Here is a 21,587-nt window from a genome sequence, read left to right as displayed (position 1 = left end):
TTCATTCCTCTACGGACATTTTCAGTTTTTCCTTGTCAAAGGAGTTACTGCCCTGGGTTTACCCACGAGAATTATCAGGGAGGTAAGCAGATGGCTTTCAGAAGCAGGCACAGCGAGGGCTCGGCGGAGGATGTTTACGAAGAACAATGGCCCTGTTTAAGTGCTTTGCTATCATAAATTCTTAGAAAATAGCCTTTTTCCCTTAAACATTGCACTTCTGTCATGATGGTAAAGCAAACCAAAAAACCTTAGTATTCTCCTACTTAGAAAAAGTCTAAATAAAAATTTTTGCTGTTGTTAATTGACCATATGAATACATTGAAAATGACATTGATATAGATGGCTTTATGAGACAGTAATAAAAGTAGTCCTGGTTTTATTCTAGTTATTTAGCTAAAAGCATTCAAAATTGCTATTGAACTGGTGATAAAGCACTTTTGGTTCTAAGACTCGATCGTTAGTGGTGAATGCCTTGTTGTTGAACCTTAGCAAAAATATCAACATTCTAAGACTGAAATTGGTAAATGAATCAGATACTATCAGTACTCTGAGATAATGAGAAATCTTGGTCATGCAATATATAGTTAATAAGACAGTTGTTTTGTATCTACATTTGTTTTCTTGAACTCAAAACTTAGGGGTTAATTAGACTGGTTTGATGTTTTTCTTTATAACATTGTGAGTATTGTTTCTTGGGGTGGGAGTCTTAATTCAGAAGATAGGACCCAGTGTAAGATTTCATTGTGAGTAAGACACTGGAATGAAAACAGCTATTCTCTTAACACTAGCTGAGCTCAAGTTCTGTTTCTGTTTTGGGGCCTAATCTGAGCTGTGTTCACCAGTTAGTCTAGAAAGAGTGCCGAATCAATCATTTTGTCCCAAGCCAAACTCCTGGGAAAATGTTCAGAGAAAAAAAAAATCTGTGTTTATTATGCCCAAGAGTTTTCTAAGGCAAGAAAAAGGAACTGCTACCTACTCATCAAGAGAAGATGTTTTTCCTTTCTGTTGAATAATTTATAATTGATCCCCATGTAAGACACATTAAAGTAATAACACTGTGCTCTCTTCATTTCCTGGGACCTTCTTAGTGACAGAAAACTTCTTCTCTATTAGGACACATAGAGCCAGTTAGAACCCTAAATGTTAGTTGACCCAATTCTACTCTTTGGAGGATACACTCATCTTAAAAATATAAACATCTGTTGATTCAGCATAGCTCTCTTGTCTTCCTGCTATGTGCCAGTCTCTGTCCTATGTATTAAAAATACAGCAATAAATGTGACAAAGACTCTGTTTATAGGAAGCTTATATCCTAGAATGAACTATAGTCTTCCAGAAGCACAGGAAATAAGGCCCTTTTCTTAGCTGAGGTTTTACAGATCAAGGATACTCTATCATTTAAAAGTAACTTCTTGAAAAGGCACTCTGACACATTGCTTCTGTAATTTACTCCATGATATCTTAACATTTGCTTTCAGAAAGAAAATCTCCCTAAGTCCAAGCAATTTTCATTTATTCTATTCTTAAGAAGTAGAGGGTTGCTGGTCGATGACCTCTATACTAATGATTTTTAAACTAGAGACTTTATTAAATTAGGGATAATGTTCAATGCCTCTAGGTCCAAGACAGTTTTGCATTTGTAGCAGGCATCTGGGTGATGCTGTCAAGGCTGGCTCTTCAAGAAAGGTCGTGCTTATTTACAATTGTGCCCACCACTTAGCAAAGCCTGTAAAAATCTTTATGGTGAAGGTTATAGTCATTCACTGTGTGGATTCAACATATTTATGACAGAGCAACCAGAGACTAAAGAACATAGTGGTTAAGAGTTAGGGATTTAGAATCAGAGAATCTCTATTAACCTGTCCTTTCCTCTGTAAAGTGGAGATGATTGATATTACTTACCACATCAGGTGGTTATGGAGATTAAATGAGATAATGAATATGAAAAGTGCACATAATTTCTGGCACATACTGTTACATGTATGTGAGATACACACACACACACACACACATATTAGATTTCCAGTTATTATAATATGAAAGGTTATGGCAGGCTTTTCCCACATGTTCAGAGAAAACACAATCACAATTAAGTATGCAGCTTCGTGTATCTTCATTTACTTAATCCTCACAGTAATCCTGTGGTAGGTTAAATCTTTAATTGTACTTATTAGAGGAGGAAACTATAGTAAAGGACAGTTAAAGGACAGTTAGTGAGCCCATAACTAGGAAATAGTTGATCTGGGTGTCAAATACAGTTTGATTCCAGGATCTGCCTGTGAACCACAGTGCTAGTCTTATCTAAAAAGCTATAAAGCTGAAGGTCATCTCTAAGGTGGGTTTTGGCAATCACACAGTCCCAAAATGAGCATGGGAAAAGTAGGTGATTGAGTCTGTCCTTGCCAGTATTGAAAATGGCATGGACAGAGACTGAAACATGGGATCAAACAGGAAGGAAACGGGAGTATTGATTTATTGAGGCATGCGTTAATAGGGGACTTGAAAAAATGGGTCAAATACCTTGCATACTCTGAGATTTTATTAATAGAGTATTAATCTCAAGGGGATGGAAACTTTTGGGGGACTTCTTGGGTTCCCACTGATGGTGTTGTTCAGGAAAGATGAAAAAGTGATGAAAAAGACTACTAATGCCAAGCAGTTGACATAAATTTCAGGGAGATGTGTTCCCTGGATATGAAAGATGTGCATTTTTCTGTGTTGTGTTTGGGTGAAATGTGCACTGTTTTCCTTTCCAGTTCTTAAGAACAGTTTATTCATCCACATATATTTTCATCATGTAATGCTGCTATATATTTGCCAAAATGTGAGCAGTTATTTTCTTTGTTTCATTCCTGGCATTATTTTTTTCCCCTGCACTCAGCAGCTAGAGATGTGCTTGGATAGGCTCTGTCCCATCTGTCTGGTTTGTTATCTTGGAACTCTAGAGACTATATAAAAGAAACATAGCTGGCTGATTGCTCTTAAAACACCCTGCCCCTCAAATGTTCCCACCCTCATACACTTCCTCTCACTCAGTGGGCACACAGGCAGGATTCTAGAGGCTTAGCTATGCTTCTAGCTCTGCTACTCAATATCCACACAATATTGAAAGGGCAGTTTATATTCTCTGGGTCTGTTGTAATGCAGAGGTAAGGACTTGGAATCTTACCAAGATGCTTGAGGGTAACATATGAAGAGTACTTCACATTTCTCAGAACATTGTGTGTGTGTGTGTGTGTGTGTGTGTGTGTGTGTGTGTGTGTGTGTAGGTGTTATTTTATTTCCAACACTCAGGATAACCTTTCATAGATGTTATGTTTTAGGAAAAACTACAGATAGATACTCTAGGTTACTCCAGTTCTCCATAGGAAAGTGAAGTTTCTGAGAATTTATAATGGAAACATTTTGTCTTGGAAGACTTGAGGCTGGAGAAGAGTTACATCTCAGCAATGTTATTTTGGCCCTTGCATTTACTGATACATGTACCTTTCTCTTCATGAGATATAAGGGGCATATCTTGATACTTCATTAAGCAGAACAAGGAGTTGTTTTGTCTCCCCCCTCCAAATTTTGGCCATTTGCTACTTTATTTTTTTAAAGATTTTATTTATTTATTTGACAGACAAAGACCACAAGTAGGCAGAGAGGCAGGCAGAGAGAGAGGAGGAAGCAGGCTCCCTGCCGAGCAAAGAGCCAGATGCAGGGCTCGATCCCAAGACCGTGAGATCATGCCCTGAGCCGAAGGCAGAGGCTTTAACCCACTGAGCCACCCAGGCGCCCCCATTTGCTACTTTAGAAGAGAAGAACAAATGTGGAGGTACAGGCTAAACTATTCCTTTCACACAGCCTTAAGGTAGGCTGAATAATGGCAGCCAAGAGGTCTACATCCTAACTTACAGAATCTGTGTTTGTGTTACTTTATACAGTAACAGAAATTTCTTGGTGGTTAGTTAAGGATCTTCAGGTGGAATGATTATCCTGGATTATCCAGGCGACTGCAGTATATTTACAAGCCTTTTTATGAGAGGGAAAGAGAAAAAGTTAGTGAGCAATGTGGGTTACAGAAGCTAAGATTGGAGTAATATGGGGACAGGAGTCAAAAAATGTGGGCAGTCTTTACAAACTGGAAAAGTCAAGGAAACAGTTTCTCTCCTAGAGCTTCTGGAAGGTATGCAGTCCTATTGATACCTTGGTTTTAGACCCATTTTGGATTTCTGACTTCCAGAACTATATGATGATAACTTGCTTTGTTGTAAGCCCCTGGTATTTGTGGTCATTAGTTATAGCAGCAATAGGAAACTAATACAGCTTTTACTGGATACTTTCAGAGTTCAGTGCATACTGCAACTAAATTGCTACGTTTTTTCTCCTATATTATTATGCAAAGATTATTGTTCAGATTAGTGGCAAATGTAGAGACTGTTAAAAGTTTTACTATGTTTCAGTCACCAAAATTGTCAGGAATATGTAATTACTGTGCTCTGTTAGTGTTTCCAAAGACACTATTAGTGAAACTGAAAATTGTAGTTACTAGAGCATTCCTTCAGCTTTCAATATATATTTTAAATTTATGCTGACAAAATAGTATCTATTTTCTTCTTCATCTTTTAATTATACGATTCCTGTCAAGCAATCAAAGGTTTTTCTTCTCTATGGTAACAAGTATCAGAGGTTGAAAAATACCAACAATTAAAAAATTAGAAGAAGGAAAGTTATTGAGGTTGTGAAAGAAACACCCAAGCTCTGTAGTCATATTGCACTTGGATTTCTTTCATAATGACTCTGTGTTAATTACAGATATATTTTGTACCTTCTGAACTTGGATAGCATTATTGAAGTAATACACTGAAAACCAGGAGAAGAATTTTTTTAAAACAGGACGAGATCAAATTTAATAGATGTACGTATGTTCTTAAAAAATTCTTAATAAATTCTTCAAGAATTTATTAAATTCTTGAAAAGAATTTAATAGATGTATGTATGTACTTAAATTCTTGAAAAGAATTTTTTAAGTACTCATTAAAACTTGCCATGTTAATACTGCTGAGCTTTTTTTAATGTAAAAGATTTTATTTATTTATTTGACAGAGAGGGAGAGAGATCACAAGTAGTCAGAGAGAGAGGGGGAAGCAAGCTCCCCACCGAGAACAGAGAGCCTGATGCAGGGCTCAATCCCAGAACCCTGGGACCATGACCTGAGCCGAAGGCAGAGGCTCAACCAACTGAGCCACCTAGGCGCCCAGCTGCTGAGCTTTTTTTAAGAGCTCAGAGCCTCTATCTGAATTTTCCTGTATTTCCTAGATGAACTAGGGTGAATTATACCCAGTTACTATTAATTGAGATGCAATTGAAACATAATTGCATACATATTAAGATAGCTTCATAGACATTGCCCCCACATGGCCAAACATAGCCATTGTTGAAATAACTTGTACACTCAGGTATCACATAAATATTTAAATAAAACATTAGTGCTCTGCTTTATAAACTTAATGATTTGGAAAGAGGAATAGGTAGGCAAAGTTACATTTCTAAGTATGTTATCCCATAGGGGTTGTGACCTGGAAAATTATCTAGATACATTAATATTTTACACTTAAAAAGTAGAATTTTTTAATCGTGCGAGACAGCTGGAGTGAGTCTTTTTTTTTTAATAGATTTTTGAATAGATTTTTATTTATTTATTTGACAGAGATCACTCTGCTGAGCAGAGAGCCCAATGTGGGACTCAATCCCAGAACCCTGGGATCATGAACTGAGCTGAAGGCAGAGGCTTTAACCCACTGAGCCATCCAGGTGCCCCAGCTGGAGTGAGTCTTAAGAAACATCGTTGGATTTTGATTTTAAGGGTGAATTTTGAGTTACTAACGAGATCACTTGCCTGCTAACTCTTTTAATATTCTTGATACTAAGATGTTTTCTAATAAAATATGGCCCAAAATAGTATGACTGGGGTCATTTTTTGCCTAAGTCCCAGGCCTGTGAACACCCATTATCCTACTATAAATACTCACAGTTACCTCTTTCATGGTCAGGTTTCAATGAAAAATTTTCTGGTTACCCTAGCCATGAGCAATTCAGACAACTTTAATAAAACTGAAAATTAGTTCTTTCATGCAGTTCTTAAAATTCTAATTCTTGGATAAAGAAGATATGGTCCATATATACAATGGAATATTATGCCTCCATCAGAAAGGATGGACACCCAACTTTTGTATCAACATGGACAGGACTGGAAGAGATTATGCTGAATGAAGTAAAGTCAAGCAGAGAGACTCAATTATCATATGGTTTCACTTACTTGTGGAGCATAAGGAATAATATGGAGGACATTAGGAGAAAGAAAGGAAAAGTGAATTGGGGGAATTCAGAGGGGGAGATGAACCATGAGAGACTGTGGACTCTGGGAAACAAACTGAGGGTTTTGGAGGGGAGAGGGGTGGGGAGATAGGTGAGCCTGGTGGTAGGTATTAAGGAGGGCACAGACTGCATGGAGCACTGGGTGTGGTGCCTAAACAATGAATCTTGGAATACTGAAAAATTAAATTAAATTTAAAAAATTATAAGTATTCTGTGTCAAAAATCTATCTTTAATTAAATGGAATACATTAATTTATTTATCCAGATGAACCTCATTTTTAATTTCTTAAAATTTGGATACACCACAAAACTGTCCCCCAAGTTTGGCACTTGTATTTGTATTACATCATATTTTTATTTTAATTTCAAAAAAATTGACATCCTTATAGTTTTCTTATTTAGGAGCCTTGATTTGCATATATAGGTCTTATTTTTGTACTTCAGCAAAGTTTTTAAAAATTATCTTAGAAAATGGATCTAGTTCCTGAATATTGATTTTATTCCTAGAACTTGATAATTTGTGTTGAACTTGTGAATGGAATTTTCTTCCCACTATGTTTTCTAAATAGCCACTGCAACTATGAAGGAAAGCTATTGTTTTTCTTTCTTTTCTTGATTACATAATTTGACTATCTTTTGGAGTTTGAATAATTTCCCTCTTGAGTTCTTTGATTTTCCAGGTTTGTGGTCAAATTAGCTGCAAATAATGGTGATTTTATTTTCTTCTAACTGGTACCCTTGATTTTTCTGAGTTCATTTAGTGATTAGAATCTCCAAATAGTCTTAAATGATGGCAGTGAATTTTAGATATTCCTGTCATTTGGGGAACTTTTTGAGTCTGAGAGAACTCAAGACATTCTTCAATGCAGGAAAATTCCTTGATTTCTTTGATTATTTATCCTCTAGTCTTTCTTACTTGAAGTCTTATATATTCTGTTTACTGGCCTTTCATCTTCCATCTCTGTTTTCTTCATTTCCTATTTCATTACTTTCTTCATATTTTGGGTTTGTTACCCTGAAAGCTGAGCTTGACATGGGGAGTCTAATACAGGCATACTGAAGGAACGCTCTCAAGAGAAATCTGTGAAGGAATGAGCAAAGCTAAGACCAGAGAAGCTAGGCAAAGACAGTGATTCAGCTGAAGCCTTGCCTGGAATTAATACCATGGGGAGCTCCAATATATGAATGGCACTCTCTTTGAGACAAGAGGACCTAAAGTGCCCCTTTTTTAGACAGCTCCTGATTGGGAGCCATGCCTGAAAGAGTGATTACACACGCCAGAGTCAAATCACAGGTGATATGTACAACTACAAATAGTTATCATTGAATAGTTAGAGCATCTGGAGAATGGGTACATTGGCCCAATGCATTAGGTAAGTCACCACCATTATCTATTAAATACTCTATGTTGAAGAGTAATTTCTCAAGTAATTTTTTTTTTTTTTTTAAGAGAGAGAGCGTGCCTGTGAGCTGGTCTGGTTAGGGGACAGTGGGCCAGGAAGATAGAGAATCCTAAGCAGACTTCATGCTAAGGACAGAGTCCCACACAGGGCCTGATCTCATGACACTGAGATCGTGACCTGAGCCAAAATCAAGAGTTGGACGCTCAACGGACTAAGCCACCCAGGTGCCCCTTAAGTAATTTCTTAAAAAAGAAAATAAGGATAGCAACAACAATAACAACAACAACATTTCCACCTTCTAAGCAATGTTACAAATAGGTTTTTTGGGGGGAAAAAGTCTGTATTTTTATTTGAGGAAAGCAGAAACCATCAAGAGCTTTAATTTTTTTCTAGAATTTCCTTTAGTTTCTTCTAGATTAAGATTCCTCTTTTTCATGTTTATGTTCTGTTCTTATTATACTTCATTTTCATTTGGAGGATATTCTCCTAGTCTTAAAGATATTTTCTTTTTTTAATTTATTTTCAGCATAACAGTATTCATTATTTTTGCACCACACTCAGTGCTCCATGCAATCTGTGCCCTCTATAATACCCATCACCTGGTACCCCGACATACTTTTGTTCTAATTGTGAAGCACGAAAGTGGCAGTTTTTTAATTTTCTTTTCCTGAACATTGTTGAAAGCTTCTGTCTTGTGGAATCCCACTGATCTTAAAATGGTCTTACCAATTTTCCTTATAAACTTCTGTTCAGTGTCCAAAATGGCTAGTCTCTTAATCATAGAATTTGTAATGGTCCAAATTTCTTTTTTTTTTTTAAAGATTTTATTTATTTATTTGACAGAGAGAAATCACAAGTAGATGGAGAGGCAGGCAGAGAGAGAGAGAGAGAGAGGGGGAAGCAGGCTCCCTTCTGAGCAGAGAGCCCAATGTGGGACTCGATCCCAGGACCCTGAGATCATGACCTGAGCCGAAGGCAGCAGCTTAACCCACTGAGCCACCCAGGCGCCCCGTAATGGTCCAAATTTCTTAATGAGATCCCTTTAGTTAGTTTTTTTTTTTTAAGTTGAAATATAAAAACATAAAATGTCCTGTTAGTTTCAGGTACACATCATAGTTATATGATGTTTTTTTACACTACAAAAAGATCCCCCATGGTAAGTCATCATCACACAAATTATGATATTATTGGCTATATTCCCTATACTCTCAGTTAGTTTTACATCAGGGGAATAACTATTTGAGATGTCTCCTATGTTTATGATGAAGTTATTGTTTATTTTCTATTGTTCAATTACATTTTTTTGGCTGAGACTGAAAATATGAAATGAATCTAACAACCACAAAAATATTTTATCTTTGCTATAAAGATGTATGTATACAAGAAAAATGTGATGTTTTGTTTAGGGAACTGTAATTTCATCCAGATCCTCAGAATGCTATTAGGAAATCCATTTCTTACTCTAGACAGGGGTCTAGCACTGACTTGTCAAAAATGAAAAGGACAATTTTTTTTTTTTTTTTTAAGGACCTAATCTTGTCCACGCTCATGGAAATAGAGACCAACTGGAGCAAGAAGGGCTTTGTGTATTGGAGGTTTGTGTAAAGGAGTTTTAAAGCTTTCCTCTTCCTTTTGATTATGGTTGCTATCCTCCATTGATAGGACTAATACGTAAGTTATTATGTTGTTCAGTGAAGTGACTATAATAACTGTTTACCAAAACCCATCAATATGTTTAGGTTATAAAATGCCACTGGAATTTGATTAGATACCTGTCTTTCTGTATCACATTTCTTATGAGTGAAGCTCTGTTTCTATAAGCTGTACATAACTGTCTTTTGGAAAGATTTAGGCTCCACTGGTAGACTCTTCAGATTATGTTTGAGCAGGACATTGCCTTCATGTAAGAGCAAATCTTAGGGAATTTTAAAAATAAATTATTGAAAAAGGTATATGAATATATACATATAATTACATGACTAAAATTTAGACCTGGGAATTCAAGGATGAGATTACTTCCAACAGAGAAGTCTTAGAGTTGTAAAGCCCTGTAGTTGAAATAAGGGACATCAACTTTAAATGTTAGGACTACGGAAACCTGGGAAAGCCATAGACTTGTTTTTCATACTGTGGTAACACTATTCTAGTAAGGTTAGATATTTTAAGAAAAGAACAGAAAGATAATCTCATAAACATTGGTAATTTTATAGGACTCATGATACTGATTTAGCAAGAGCTATATTACCTTTTTGATGGTCCTGTAACAAATTACCAGAAAGCCTGTGGCTTAACACAGATTTACTGTCAAACGCTTCTTCATGTTGAATGTCTGACATGAGTAAATGTTGGACAAAAATGGGCAAAAATCAAGGTGTGGGCAGGACTGTGCTCCTTATGGCGACTCCATAGGAGGACACATTTTCTTATATCTGCCAGCTCCTAGAGGCTATGTTCCTTGGCCTGTATCTCCTTTCTCCTCCTCAAATCCAGAAATACTGCATTTCTCTGACCCTTATTCTATTTTCATAGGTCTCTGGCCATAGCAAAGAAAGGTTCTCAGTTTTTAAGGACTCATGTGATTTGGTTGAGTGCACACAGATAATTCAGAATAATCTCCTTATCTCAAATTCCTTAACTGATAGCACATTTGCAAAGTGCATTTTGCTGTGTAAGGGAACATACTCACTGATTCCACAAATCAGCCTGTAGACATCTTTGGTGGGAAAGGTATTATTCTGCCTTCCTCAGAGCAGATAATTTCTAGGCGAAGTAAGAGAGATACAAATCTCTACCCGAAAATACCTGTTGGTTCTAATATAGTCTATCGTCATGGCGTATTTCTAACACTCATATCACTATAGAAGCTCACATAAAATTTATAATCAGCTGGAATTGCATTTCCATTTTCTTTTACTCAGGGCTGACTCCTGAATAGATAGTGTTTATTTCAATAGTTTTTCTTTCTTAAACTCCCTTTTTAATCAATTAAGTTCATATTTAAATTAGGAGGGATTCAGTAAAGCTGATATGCAATGAGGTTGGGTTTTGTTCCCCAAAACAGAAGAAGGTTAACTTTGTAACCTTGAAACAAATAAAAATTTACCTGTGGTTCTTAGAAATGAATTTTAATGGGAAACAATGTAGTTCTATTTAAGGAAGTTTGCTCTGCTTTAGAAGCCAGGGCATTCTCATGACTTAGAATAAATGTAAATAAAATTATGCTGCTTTCAGTGTTTACCAGATCCAGCTGGTTATAGACATTTGCAAACACACTGTTTTGCAGCTCTACAAGCAGTTCTTAGATTTCTTCATCTGCACCTCTGACCTCTGATTTTTCCTTAATGATTGGAAAAATTAGTTCCTGCAGATTTGGAGCCATTCTTTGTTCTCAGACTGATACTGTGGGAAGGTGAGCAGCTCATCACTGTTGAAGCACCCCACATTTTGTCCTGGGTTTTCCTCCAGTCAGAAGGACATTGTCGGAGGTCAAAGAAACCAGGCAGGCACACTGATTTTTCTTAGAAGCTGAGTTAGGTAAGATTTCACTGGTGACAACCAGCTCTGTTCATGTCAATAGTACAACTTTGCTTTCACTGACCTTTTTAAGTTTAATGGAAAACAGTCACCTAGAGAGAGGTTGACAGTAAAGCCAAAAGAGAAAACAGGACAGGGCATTAACATACCCCCACCATATAGATAGAAACCTGGAATTCACAAGAGGAGATTTTAAAAACTGACTCACTTCAGGAGAACTTGAAGCAATTTTCTTAAGTAACAAGTAAATCAGAAGAGACAAGAAAATACACACCTAATGTGTATATGTGAGTGAAGGATGATACTCTGGTAGAGAAAAGGATAAAGCTGTTGAAACCTCACTGTTGTTCAAAAGTTTTTGTGCATTTTTTTCCTAGCTCTTGTCTGTCTTGCCTGTGGCCAGATTGGGTTGGGTGAACACCATAGCATAGACCATCCACATCTCCACATCCTCTGTAGATATTGACATCTTATCTTCTCATCAGAGTTTTCTTGAATAAACTCTCCATTCATCCTCTCTTAGGTAAAGCTGTAATCGCATGTCCCCGTCTTGAAGGGCAACAATGGTCCCAGTTTGCCCTCTGAGTGTGAGGGTTTCCAGGACATGGGGCTTTCAACTGTAAATCTGGGAGAGTCCTGGGCAACCCCTTTTGGTTTGAGTAGTTTCTTGAGATGTAAGACTTTTGGAGCTAAAATCTGGGAAGTCCTCAGAATTGACTAAGGTTGCTTACCCCACCAAGTCCCTTACCTTGGAGTTACTTTGGGACTTTGGTGTAAGCTACGTGGAAAGAGCTGCCCTTTTGCTGACTCCAAGGGTCCATAAAGTTCTTGTCATGTGGGGAGAGGCCACCTTTTGAGAATGAACCGTCACACTGAGAAACACTACTAAAGAGGCAGATTGAGAGGGAGAACTCTACTCTTTTGATGATTTGATACTGATCGCACACCTGCCTCTAACCATTCTAAATTCTGAATATATTCTCTGGATTTTTAATCTCTGTTAGTAAATTCCTTTTTAAAAATTTTTTAACTTGAACAGGATTGATTGTTCATCATAGGTCACTTATATTTCACATTCTCTTAAATGGTGGCAAATTACATGTCAAAGAGATTAGACCAATTCTTTTTTTATTCCCAACATTTAGCTAAGTATTGTACATAGTATTTGATGTTGTCAGACTTTAGTTTCTTCTGGTGATGTTAAATGCTACTGAATTGTTAGTAGACTGAATCTCCTATAACAATAATGATGTTTAAAAAAATGTCATTTTTTTCTTTCTAGGAGTCTAGATTGAGATTAGTATCCTAAATCCTTGGACCATTTTGTTATTGACTGTTTGTCTTTCCAAATTGCTTAGTTCTGTTTTGTTTTATGTATCTCTAAGTTGTTGCATGTCTTTTATCATTGGTTATGATTTCTTTTGACATACGTAACTTTTTGTTATTGGTGTAGTGAAACTTACTGATCTCCTTTTTTAGCTTTTTTGGAGTGTGTAGGTTACTTTTAAAAATTTACCCAATCCCTACTATGAGATATGTTTCATATTTTCTTCTAACATTTGTGTTGTCTCTCATATGTAGGTCCTTACTGCATTTGAATTTTGTTTGGGAGCTAGACATTTAAACTTACCCAAAGAGAAAGTCAATTCCCTTTATTCCTTCCCTCAAATGATACAAAATAACATCTCGTCTTCAACTGAGCTCACCGTTTATGCTTGGTTCTGTTTTTGAGAACTCTAGTACATTTAACGGGATGATTAGTTTATGTCTGCATCAGTGTAACATTGTTGAAAAAACTACTACAGCTTTATAGTAAAACTTGACATGAAGTGGTTCTGTTTTTTTCTCTTTTTTAATATCAATTTTAGAAAGTTTGTTCACTGTAAAATCTATTCGATGTTTTGATTGGAAGTGCAATTATTGTATAGATTTGTTCAGCGAAAATTAATTGCTTTAGGCTTTCTTTCTATGAATAGGGTATAATTTGTTCCTTCATCTTCTTAAATGTTAATAATAGTGTTTTATAATTCTTTCCATGAAAAAATTTCCAACTTTTATTATGATTGTATTGAAATGGATCCCCAAATTTTCTAACACTTGTGCTATAATTTTTTCATTTCATGTAAGTTGAAAGAATCTTTACATATTAAAAAAAAAAAAAAAGAATCTTTACATACGTGTTGGCCTATTGGTGTCTGGTACTATTGGCTCTAATAATTTTTTCTCATGTAGCCTCTTGAATATTTTATGTGATCATATCATTTAGAAACAAAGTCTGCTCTGTGTGTGTGTGTGGCTGTGTATACACACACATATACATATATACATATAATTTATATATAATGCATCTAATTTATATATAACATGTATAATGTATATACTTGATAAAACATATGAAATAACAAAACATGTAATATATATTATTTATAAAATATATAATTTGTATACAAATTTTTTATATATAAAAAAATATAAATATATAAATAAATGTATACACACATAAGTATATAAATATATATTTATGTAAATATAAATATACAATTTGATTTGTATTTATTATATATAATATATATAAATTACATGCATATATATACTGAGACACACATACATATATACAATTTATTGTATTCACAAAGATCTTCAGTAGAGTATGGTATAATAGTGATTATAGTGAGCATGCTCATCTTATTATATTTACTATTATGTTTGATCTATGAACATGGAATACTACCATTTATTTAAAACTTTAAAATTCTTTCACAAATTTCAATTTCAAAAATTGGAATTTTCAATGTACAAGTCTTATTCTTGCTTTATTGAATTTACTACTAAATGTTTTGGTCTTTTTTATGCTAGTGTGAATAGAATTATCATCTTAATACCACTTTGAGATTATTAGAAAATAAAATACAATTCTAGTATATGGAAATACAATTTATTTTTCTGCATTTGTATCCTTTGTATCTTTTTCTTTTATTTTTCTGTATTATTCTACCCTTTGACTTTATTTAATCTCATAGATTCTGGGTTTTTAATTTTTGTATGTGTATGGATTTCTCAGTTTTCTGTATACAAGAGGATATCTGAAAAGACTGATTTTCTTTTTTTTTTTTTTTTTTTTTTGCCTTTCCAAACCAGCTGCCTTTTCTTTATAGTTTATAATCTTGCCTGATTATACTGGCACTAATTTCTAGAATTGTATTAAGATTGGTGAGGATGGACATCTTTGTTTTGCTTCTGATCATAATGCCCTCAGTTTTTCACCTGTACTGTGATGACAGTTGTAGGTTTTGATCAATTCCTTTTATAGGCTTTAGAAAGTTTTCTTCTACTCATAGGTTATTGTTGAGAGTTTTCATCATAAATACTAGATAATTGTCAAAGGCTTTTATCTTATTCCATCAATATGATATATAATAATAATTAATTATCAGTTGGATAATTTATTTTCAACTCTTTTTTTCCTGCATCTAGTGCTGGTAGGTGCAGATTCAAAGTTCCTGCATGTTCTGATATCCCATAGTTCTTCATATAAATGCCTAAGGGTATGTGCATAAGTGCATATGCATCTAGTCATGTGTATATGTGTAGATATACATATGTGTGTATTGTATTTATTTCCTTAGCTAAATATCCATATGATGTTATGCAAATAGGATAGGGTTTAGAGCAACATGAACTGAGTTTAAACTCTAGGACTTAAATTAAGTACTGGAAAAAAAATTAACTAAGTACTAGGAAAATCATTTCATTTTCTAAATGTGTTTATTCACCTCTAGAAAGACACTGCTAATAGCATTCTTGGGTGCTGATGAGGATTAGTGAGATAATTTAAGTAATGTCTGTTACAGGCATGCCACACAGTTGTATGGTACATGACAGATGCTGAACCATATTAATTTTATGCATGTTTAATAAGTAAAGTTCACAAACTTTATCACTAATTTATATTTCATGTGTCTCAGTATTATTCACCTCTTTCCTGAGACTGTTGGATTTTCATTCTTGATTGCTCTCACTGCAGCAGGAATAGAGTAGTTTAGTAACAGGATGAAGCATGCAGTAAGAGAAGAGGCCAGGAGATGAACTCAAATTCCCTTTGTTAAATTTACTATGTTTCTGTGTTGATACATAAGCACCAAAAAGCTATGAGATGTTCGTGAGAATAGATTCACAAATAGATATTAAAACCTAAGTCACATCACTCACACCAAAATCTGTAAATTTGTTTGTTCCCTCAATTGTTTGAATCCTAGCCAAAAGAGCAGTCCTTTATCTTGCTAAAAAGAATGTTCATAAGCCTCCAACTTTTAAAGATCACTGTTGGGGCTCCATAATGAGAATGAAGAGAAATAACAAGCAAATATAAATTGATGGTATTGTATTACCTGTCTCTAAAACCTGAAAACAATGAATTTATATTATTTGGGGGAAAAAAATTCTAGTTGTCTTGGTTACCAGGGAATGTATTTCATTAAATAGCAGTAACTCTTGAATTGACAAAAATTGTTTACTTGAAATGCAGAAAGATATCCTACTGGTTTGCATGGTTATCGTTAACTATTTTAAATATAACTGTAAAATCAGAAATTCTACAGTTATTCCTTTCTGTTGTTCCTTTTCGAAGGGATATTATTCCTTTGACCATCACTTGGAAGTGGTGTTACCAAAATAAGCAAAATGAAGAAAAACTTACAAGGAGTTTATGTCACCTAGAAAACCAAGAGAATTATTTTTTTAAGTTTCATTTTACTAAGGACTCTGGGGGCAATCTGAGCCTGGGAGATAGAAATAAGCTTGGGCCACAGGTAACCTGATATCCTAAAGGCTGCCCAGGAGTCTACAAACACAGTCCTGTGATTTCTGCTCACATGAAGGTGATAAATGTGTCATTGTTGATAAAAATAATTAAAAAAAGAAAAACTTGAGGTGAGACTGGCAAGTATAGAATTTGCCATTATTGTTTGTGAGTTCCCATCTCAGACATTCTACAAGTTCATTCATCTGTTTATTTCTGCAACAGAAAGTATAAATAAATAAATAAATAAATAAATATTAGAGAAATGCATATGGTGGAGCCGGTCCCCTTTCCAATTTAAGAGTGATTCCAAAGGTCCTATACTTGCACTCATAATTTTTATCGTTCTGGAAAAGCAATTTCCAGAATAGCCTTTCATTCTCAGATGAGTCATGACCCACTGTGGGAAATCTCCCCTAAGTAAAGGCAACTGCAGGGCAGTTGTCTCCCAGAGATCCTGGACTTGGATCTGGAAGTGGTAACTGACGATATCTTGAATGTAGTTACATGCATTTTTGTTGGCCTTGTTCAATGAGGGCTATTTGAGTTATGCAGGATTAAGTTTGTTCTGCTTGGAAGCACAAATAAGAATACTTACTTTCCATAGCCAAAGGTGAGACTCTGTAGTAAACATGTCTTTTCAGTCATAATTTTCTATCTTATGTTTGGAGAAACATACATTCACCTTAGGTATCAGAGTCTGTAAAAGCTGAAAATGCCAGACACTCTGCTGGCGATTTCTTTTCCCTGAAGTCCCATGACTGAATCCCTACTAGTCAATCTCCAGAAGATAGACTTTCAATCAGTATCTTGTGACATAAAGAGAGACATCAACCATCAAACGTTATGTCTGTGATGGTCAACTACATAGCAGTGGTGGTAGTAATTTGGATGTTGGATACTAGCAGTAGCACAGTGGCTGTGGTGGTGAGATCGTGGCTGCCATCAAGCAGTACTTGCTGTGACGTCTGGGCTTAGTGGAGGCAGCAGTGATGTTTATGGGGTCTGTTATAATGGCCTGATTCTAGACATTGTTGGCCTTGTATTCTAGGTACTCCAGTCATCCTGGAGATTGGGAGTTAACTAAAATCCTTTTCATAAATTATCATTATTTTTTGTTTTATGTGGCTAGAGTTAATTTCTCTTGATTTGCAAAGTTAAATACCTAGATCTGTGTATTTTTCTCTTTTCTACTCAGATTTCTCACTTTCTTCTTGTCCCATTTAAGTACTTACTCAGCCTTCTTGCCACATTGCCTAAGGAAAGGGATACAGTTGGGTTCAGAAGAAATTCTGGCCTTGTTTTTGAAAAACTTATGCTTTGGAATGGGATTGATAAAATGTCTGGGACGGAATCAAGGTTTAGTAGAGTTCATCTCAAATTAGGAATTTTTGAGGACTGAGAGAAGGAGCGTTAGGGATATGGGGATGGAAGAGATGTCTGTGCAAAGCTTTCCTAACATGCTTTTAGCAAAGCAGCAAGACTCCAGAGAGGAAATGGCTGGGGAGTGCAACTAGGTAGATGAGGTCATGGGTGGTTTTCAAACAAAAGATTGCTGTGTCCTAAGCAGGGCATTTTTTAAGCTGTGAGTTCTGAAGTGCTGAGTTGATGGGAGGCAAACCTTGTTTGGACAAATGAATCAATGATAAGGACTGTTTTCCCAAAATTTGGCTTTATGAGAGTCCCTAGAACTTCTTAGAATTTGAGGGAGACTAAAAGGAAACATGAAGACTGAGATTGGGTTTCCTACCAATGAAGTCAGATAGGAATTCAAATTTTTTAAAAAACTGAGTCAAGAAAAAATAAAATCATTAATTTCTACCTTCTTGAGTTTGTGAATTGAAAATTATATCCACTAGGAAATTGTTTAAGAAGAAGCAAGAGTCTTAACGTTCTGGAATAAAATTAAGGAATTTTGAAAGATAATCTTGGATTAAGGAAGCCATTATAAAAACATGAAACTTAGAAATGTAGCAGTTAAGAGATTGCTGCATTGATGGTTCAGTGGGTTAAGCCTCTGTCTTCAGCTCAGGTCACAATCTCAGGGTCCTGGGATCAAGCCCCTCATCAGGTTCTCTGCTCAGCAGGGGGCCTGTTTCCCCCGCTCTCTCTCTGCCTGCCTCTCTGCCTACTTGTGATCTTTCCCTCTCTGTCAAAAAAATAAATAAAATCTTAAAAAAAGAGAGATGGCCACATTTGAAGATTTAAAATATTTAAGACTCTACATAGTAAACCACGTGTCATATAAAATCTAATTGATTAAATGTTTAGAGTGCTTTTACAAAGTATTGAAAGAAAGACTGCTGTGCGTTAAAAGAAGAACTGAAACATAAAGTAGCAAGTTGCAGGAAAAGAAACTCAAATATTTTTAGCCTTTGAAGATACATTCAATATTGGTGAAATAATCAAAGTAGAAATGAAAACATTGAGAAGTTATTTTTTTTTTCTCTTTTGAAGTATTATTGACAATAATAATGAGGCTGTAGTAACGATAACTACAGCAACAATAGTAACAGTTTACCAAGCATTTACTATGTGCCAGCTCCTGTTCTAAGTATTTTACATGAATCAAGTTATTTAATGCTCACAAAATCCCAAGGGATTACTATTTCCCTCTAGAGTTCAACATTCATGGATACAGTAAATTTGTCTGCTGTGTCCTAAGCAGGGCATTTGTAAATTTGTAAATTTGCCTGCTTTGTTTACTCTTAGATCCTCAGTACTCAGAAAAGTGTCTAGCTCTTAATAGGTACTCTATAAATATTGACTGATAAGATTAATTTTTGTTTTACAAATGACAAACCTGGGGCACAGAGAAGTTAAGCATGTTGCCCAAAAACACAAAGCACATCAGTGGCTGAAAAAATGTATGCTATCAAGCAGTTATTCACCAGAGTATGAACTCTAAATCACTGTACTATCTCACCCAGAAAAAGAGTAAGTAATACACAATATCTGAAAGATAAAAGTGGAAAGATACTATCTATACAGGGCAATTGGCAACACATATCAGAGTGAAAAATATGCCCTTTAACTCAATAGTTCTACTGCAGATGTACTCACATGTGTGAAGATTTACTTCAAACTGTGTTCACAGGTGCATTCCCTTTATTGACAAAGGACTTTAAAGAATCTAAGTGTTCAGGACCCCCTGGGTGGTGCAGACATTTAAGTGTCAGACTCTTGGTTTCAGCTCAGGTCTGATCTCAGGGTTATGAAACGGAGCCCATCAGGCTCCGTGCTCACCATGGAGTCTGCTATAGTTTCTCTCGCTTGCTTGCTTGCGTGCGTGCTCTCTCGCTCTCTCTCTCTCTCTCTCTCCATCCCCCTCTAAAATAATAAATAATAATAAAATAAATAAATATAAAAAAAAGGAATTTAAGTAGTCATATATTTATTCGGTTGAATAAATTGTGATCTCACTCTGCAGTGGTATGGTTAAAAGCAAGTCATTCTCTGTGTGCTGATTTGGAAAGATTATCATAAGGGGAAACTGCAAGGACCAAAACAATTAATGTAGTCTGCTTCTATTTGCCAAAATGAGTCCAGTATGTTCTATTTCTATGACTCTCTGTACATATCTCTTAGACACACATAACACATACACCATAAGCTTACAGTCTTTCTCGGAGAGGGATTTGGAGTCTGTTTATGGAAAGAGGCTTATATTGGATTGTATACCCTTTTGTAGTCGTTGAATATGACCATGGACAAGCATTACTTTTTTAATAAAAAGCTCAAGCATAAACCAAATATTTGCACTCATCCAAATACATTAGTGTTAGTCTATGAAAATGTTCTCCATGGAGAAATGAGAAGAATAGGAGGGCAGTAGAATCAGAGGCAGAAATGCAGAGAAGGGAACTTTTCTTCTTTGATGTTGAGCTTTTTATAACAGGAATATGTAATTTAAATTACAGTTTAGAATGATCTTCTGGCTTTTCTTTTTAATCTGGAAGTACACACATGCGTAATGAGTTTAAAGACAAAATTTTAAAGTAGGTTTGAGACTAGGAAATTGGAATTGTTTTTAAGGGTATAAAGTTTTACAGACTTTGAAGATGAATATTCTACATTCCACTCATGTAAAAGTGGATGCTATTCAACAGTTGGTGAAACTGTGATTATTGTACACCCCAACTCCAAGTTTTATTGTTGTGTTTACTTAAGACATTATAGTCTTTTAGTTCAGGACCTAGTATTACTGTACTGTGATAAAAGAGATGAACTCTTAAGATACTTTGGAGAATTTTAAAGTTTAAAAAAAATGTGGCAGAACTGCTGTTGCCATCTAGAATTTTTTAAAATTGTGATTTTCCATAAATTTGAAGGAAAAAGGTGTTTCCACTTCATCTATTTCTGCCATTCCGTATAGCTTTATTTCTTAACCAGTAGCCGACAATAAAAAAGATGTGTTTTGAAATACCCAAATGGCATCGTCTCCTCCTTGTCCTTCATCATCACCAGAAAGGATCCAAGTAAATTATTTAAACAGACTGAAAGGTCAAATGCAGATGAACAAGCAAGAAGCAAAAACAGTTTCATGTGTTTTGTAAACATGCTAAAGATGCTTCCAGTAAACATTGTTTGGTTATGTAACCGTGCATTCGCCTCTTCGTAGATTCACCCATCAGGCCACTAGGACGCTTAATTGGGATTTTCAGAGGCTAGTAACCTCATAAAACTCATTTAAGTGGGAGTAAAGTATGTAACAGAGCATGTGCTCTCATGCTTATAAGCAAATGTTGTAGCAGGGTAAAAATGGAAAAGCAGGGTAGTCTTATATTTTTAATAAACTAGTGAAGAACCATTACAAAACAAAGCATATTTATCATGATGAAAATTGTCAAGGCAGACTCACCCCTTTGTGAATGATGGGGATAGAGATTGAAATTATAACTGCTAATACTGAAGGAACTCTATAGAAAAAAAATTTCTATTCTCAAGCACTAAAGGTAGAAATGTGAGAAGGACTATCTCTTATTTCTCAAAACAATTGGAATCTTAGGGGGGGGGGGAAGAAGGCTGTAACTGGAAGCTTCTTCAGAAATTGAAAGAGTTGATGTTACAGATGGTGTGAAAGAGTGAGGCCCTTTGAAGGGATGAAGATACTCTGAGGAGCAAACACAAAGAAGCTGGAGAAAGCTTGTGGCAGGTAGGGTGCCTGGGTGGCTCAGTCACTGGGTGTCCATCTTCGGCTCAGGTCATGATGGTGGGGTTTTGGGAACAATGGCTCACATCGGGCTCCCTGCTCAACGGGAAGCCTGCTTCTCCATCTCCCACTCCCCCTGCTTGTGTTTCTCTCTCTCTCTCTCTGTCAAATAAATCTTAAAAAAAAAAAAAAAAAAAGCTAGGGGCAAGTGTAATGAGGGAGCTGGCTTCACAGCTGATGAACTGCTCGGAGTCCATTTATTCATTTATTTTTAAGATTTTTATTTATTTATCCATTTGACAGAGAGGGAAAGTGCACAAGCAGGGGGACAGGCAAAGGG

At 35.7% G+C, this 21,587-nt stretch overlaps 1 long non-coding RNA gene across 1 annotated transcript in view; it reads right to left on the bottom strand.

Moving 5' to 3' along the window:
• LOC123390831 overlaps positions 1–21,587 on the bottom strand; it is a 46,038-nt gene that overhangs the window by 23,567 nt on the left and 884 nt on the right. The window lies entirely within an intron of this gene.

Source organism: Mustela putorius, unplaced genomic scaffold (genome assembly GCF_011764305.1).
Source record: "Mustela putorius furo isolate JIRA1106 unplaced genomic scaffold, ASM1176430v1.1 tig00000145_pilon_pilon_pilon, whole genome shotgun sequence".
Lineage (NCBI taxonomy): Eukaryota > Metazoa > Chordata > Mammalia > Carnivora > Mustelidae > Mustela > Mustela putorius.
The sequence above is the reverse complement of the archived record's forward strand: the minus strand, read 5'-3'. Positions and strand labels throughout refer to the sequence as shown.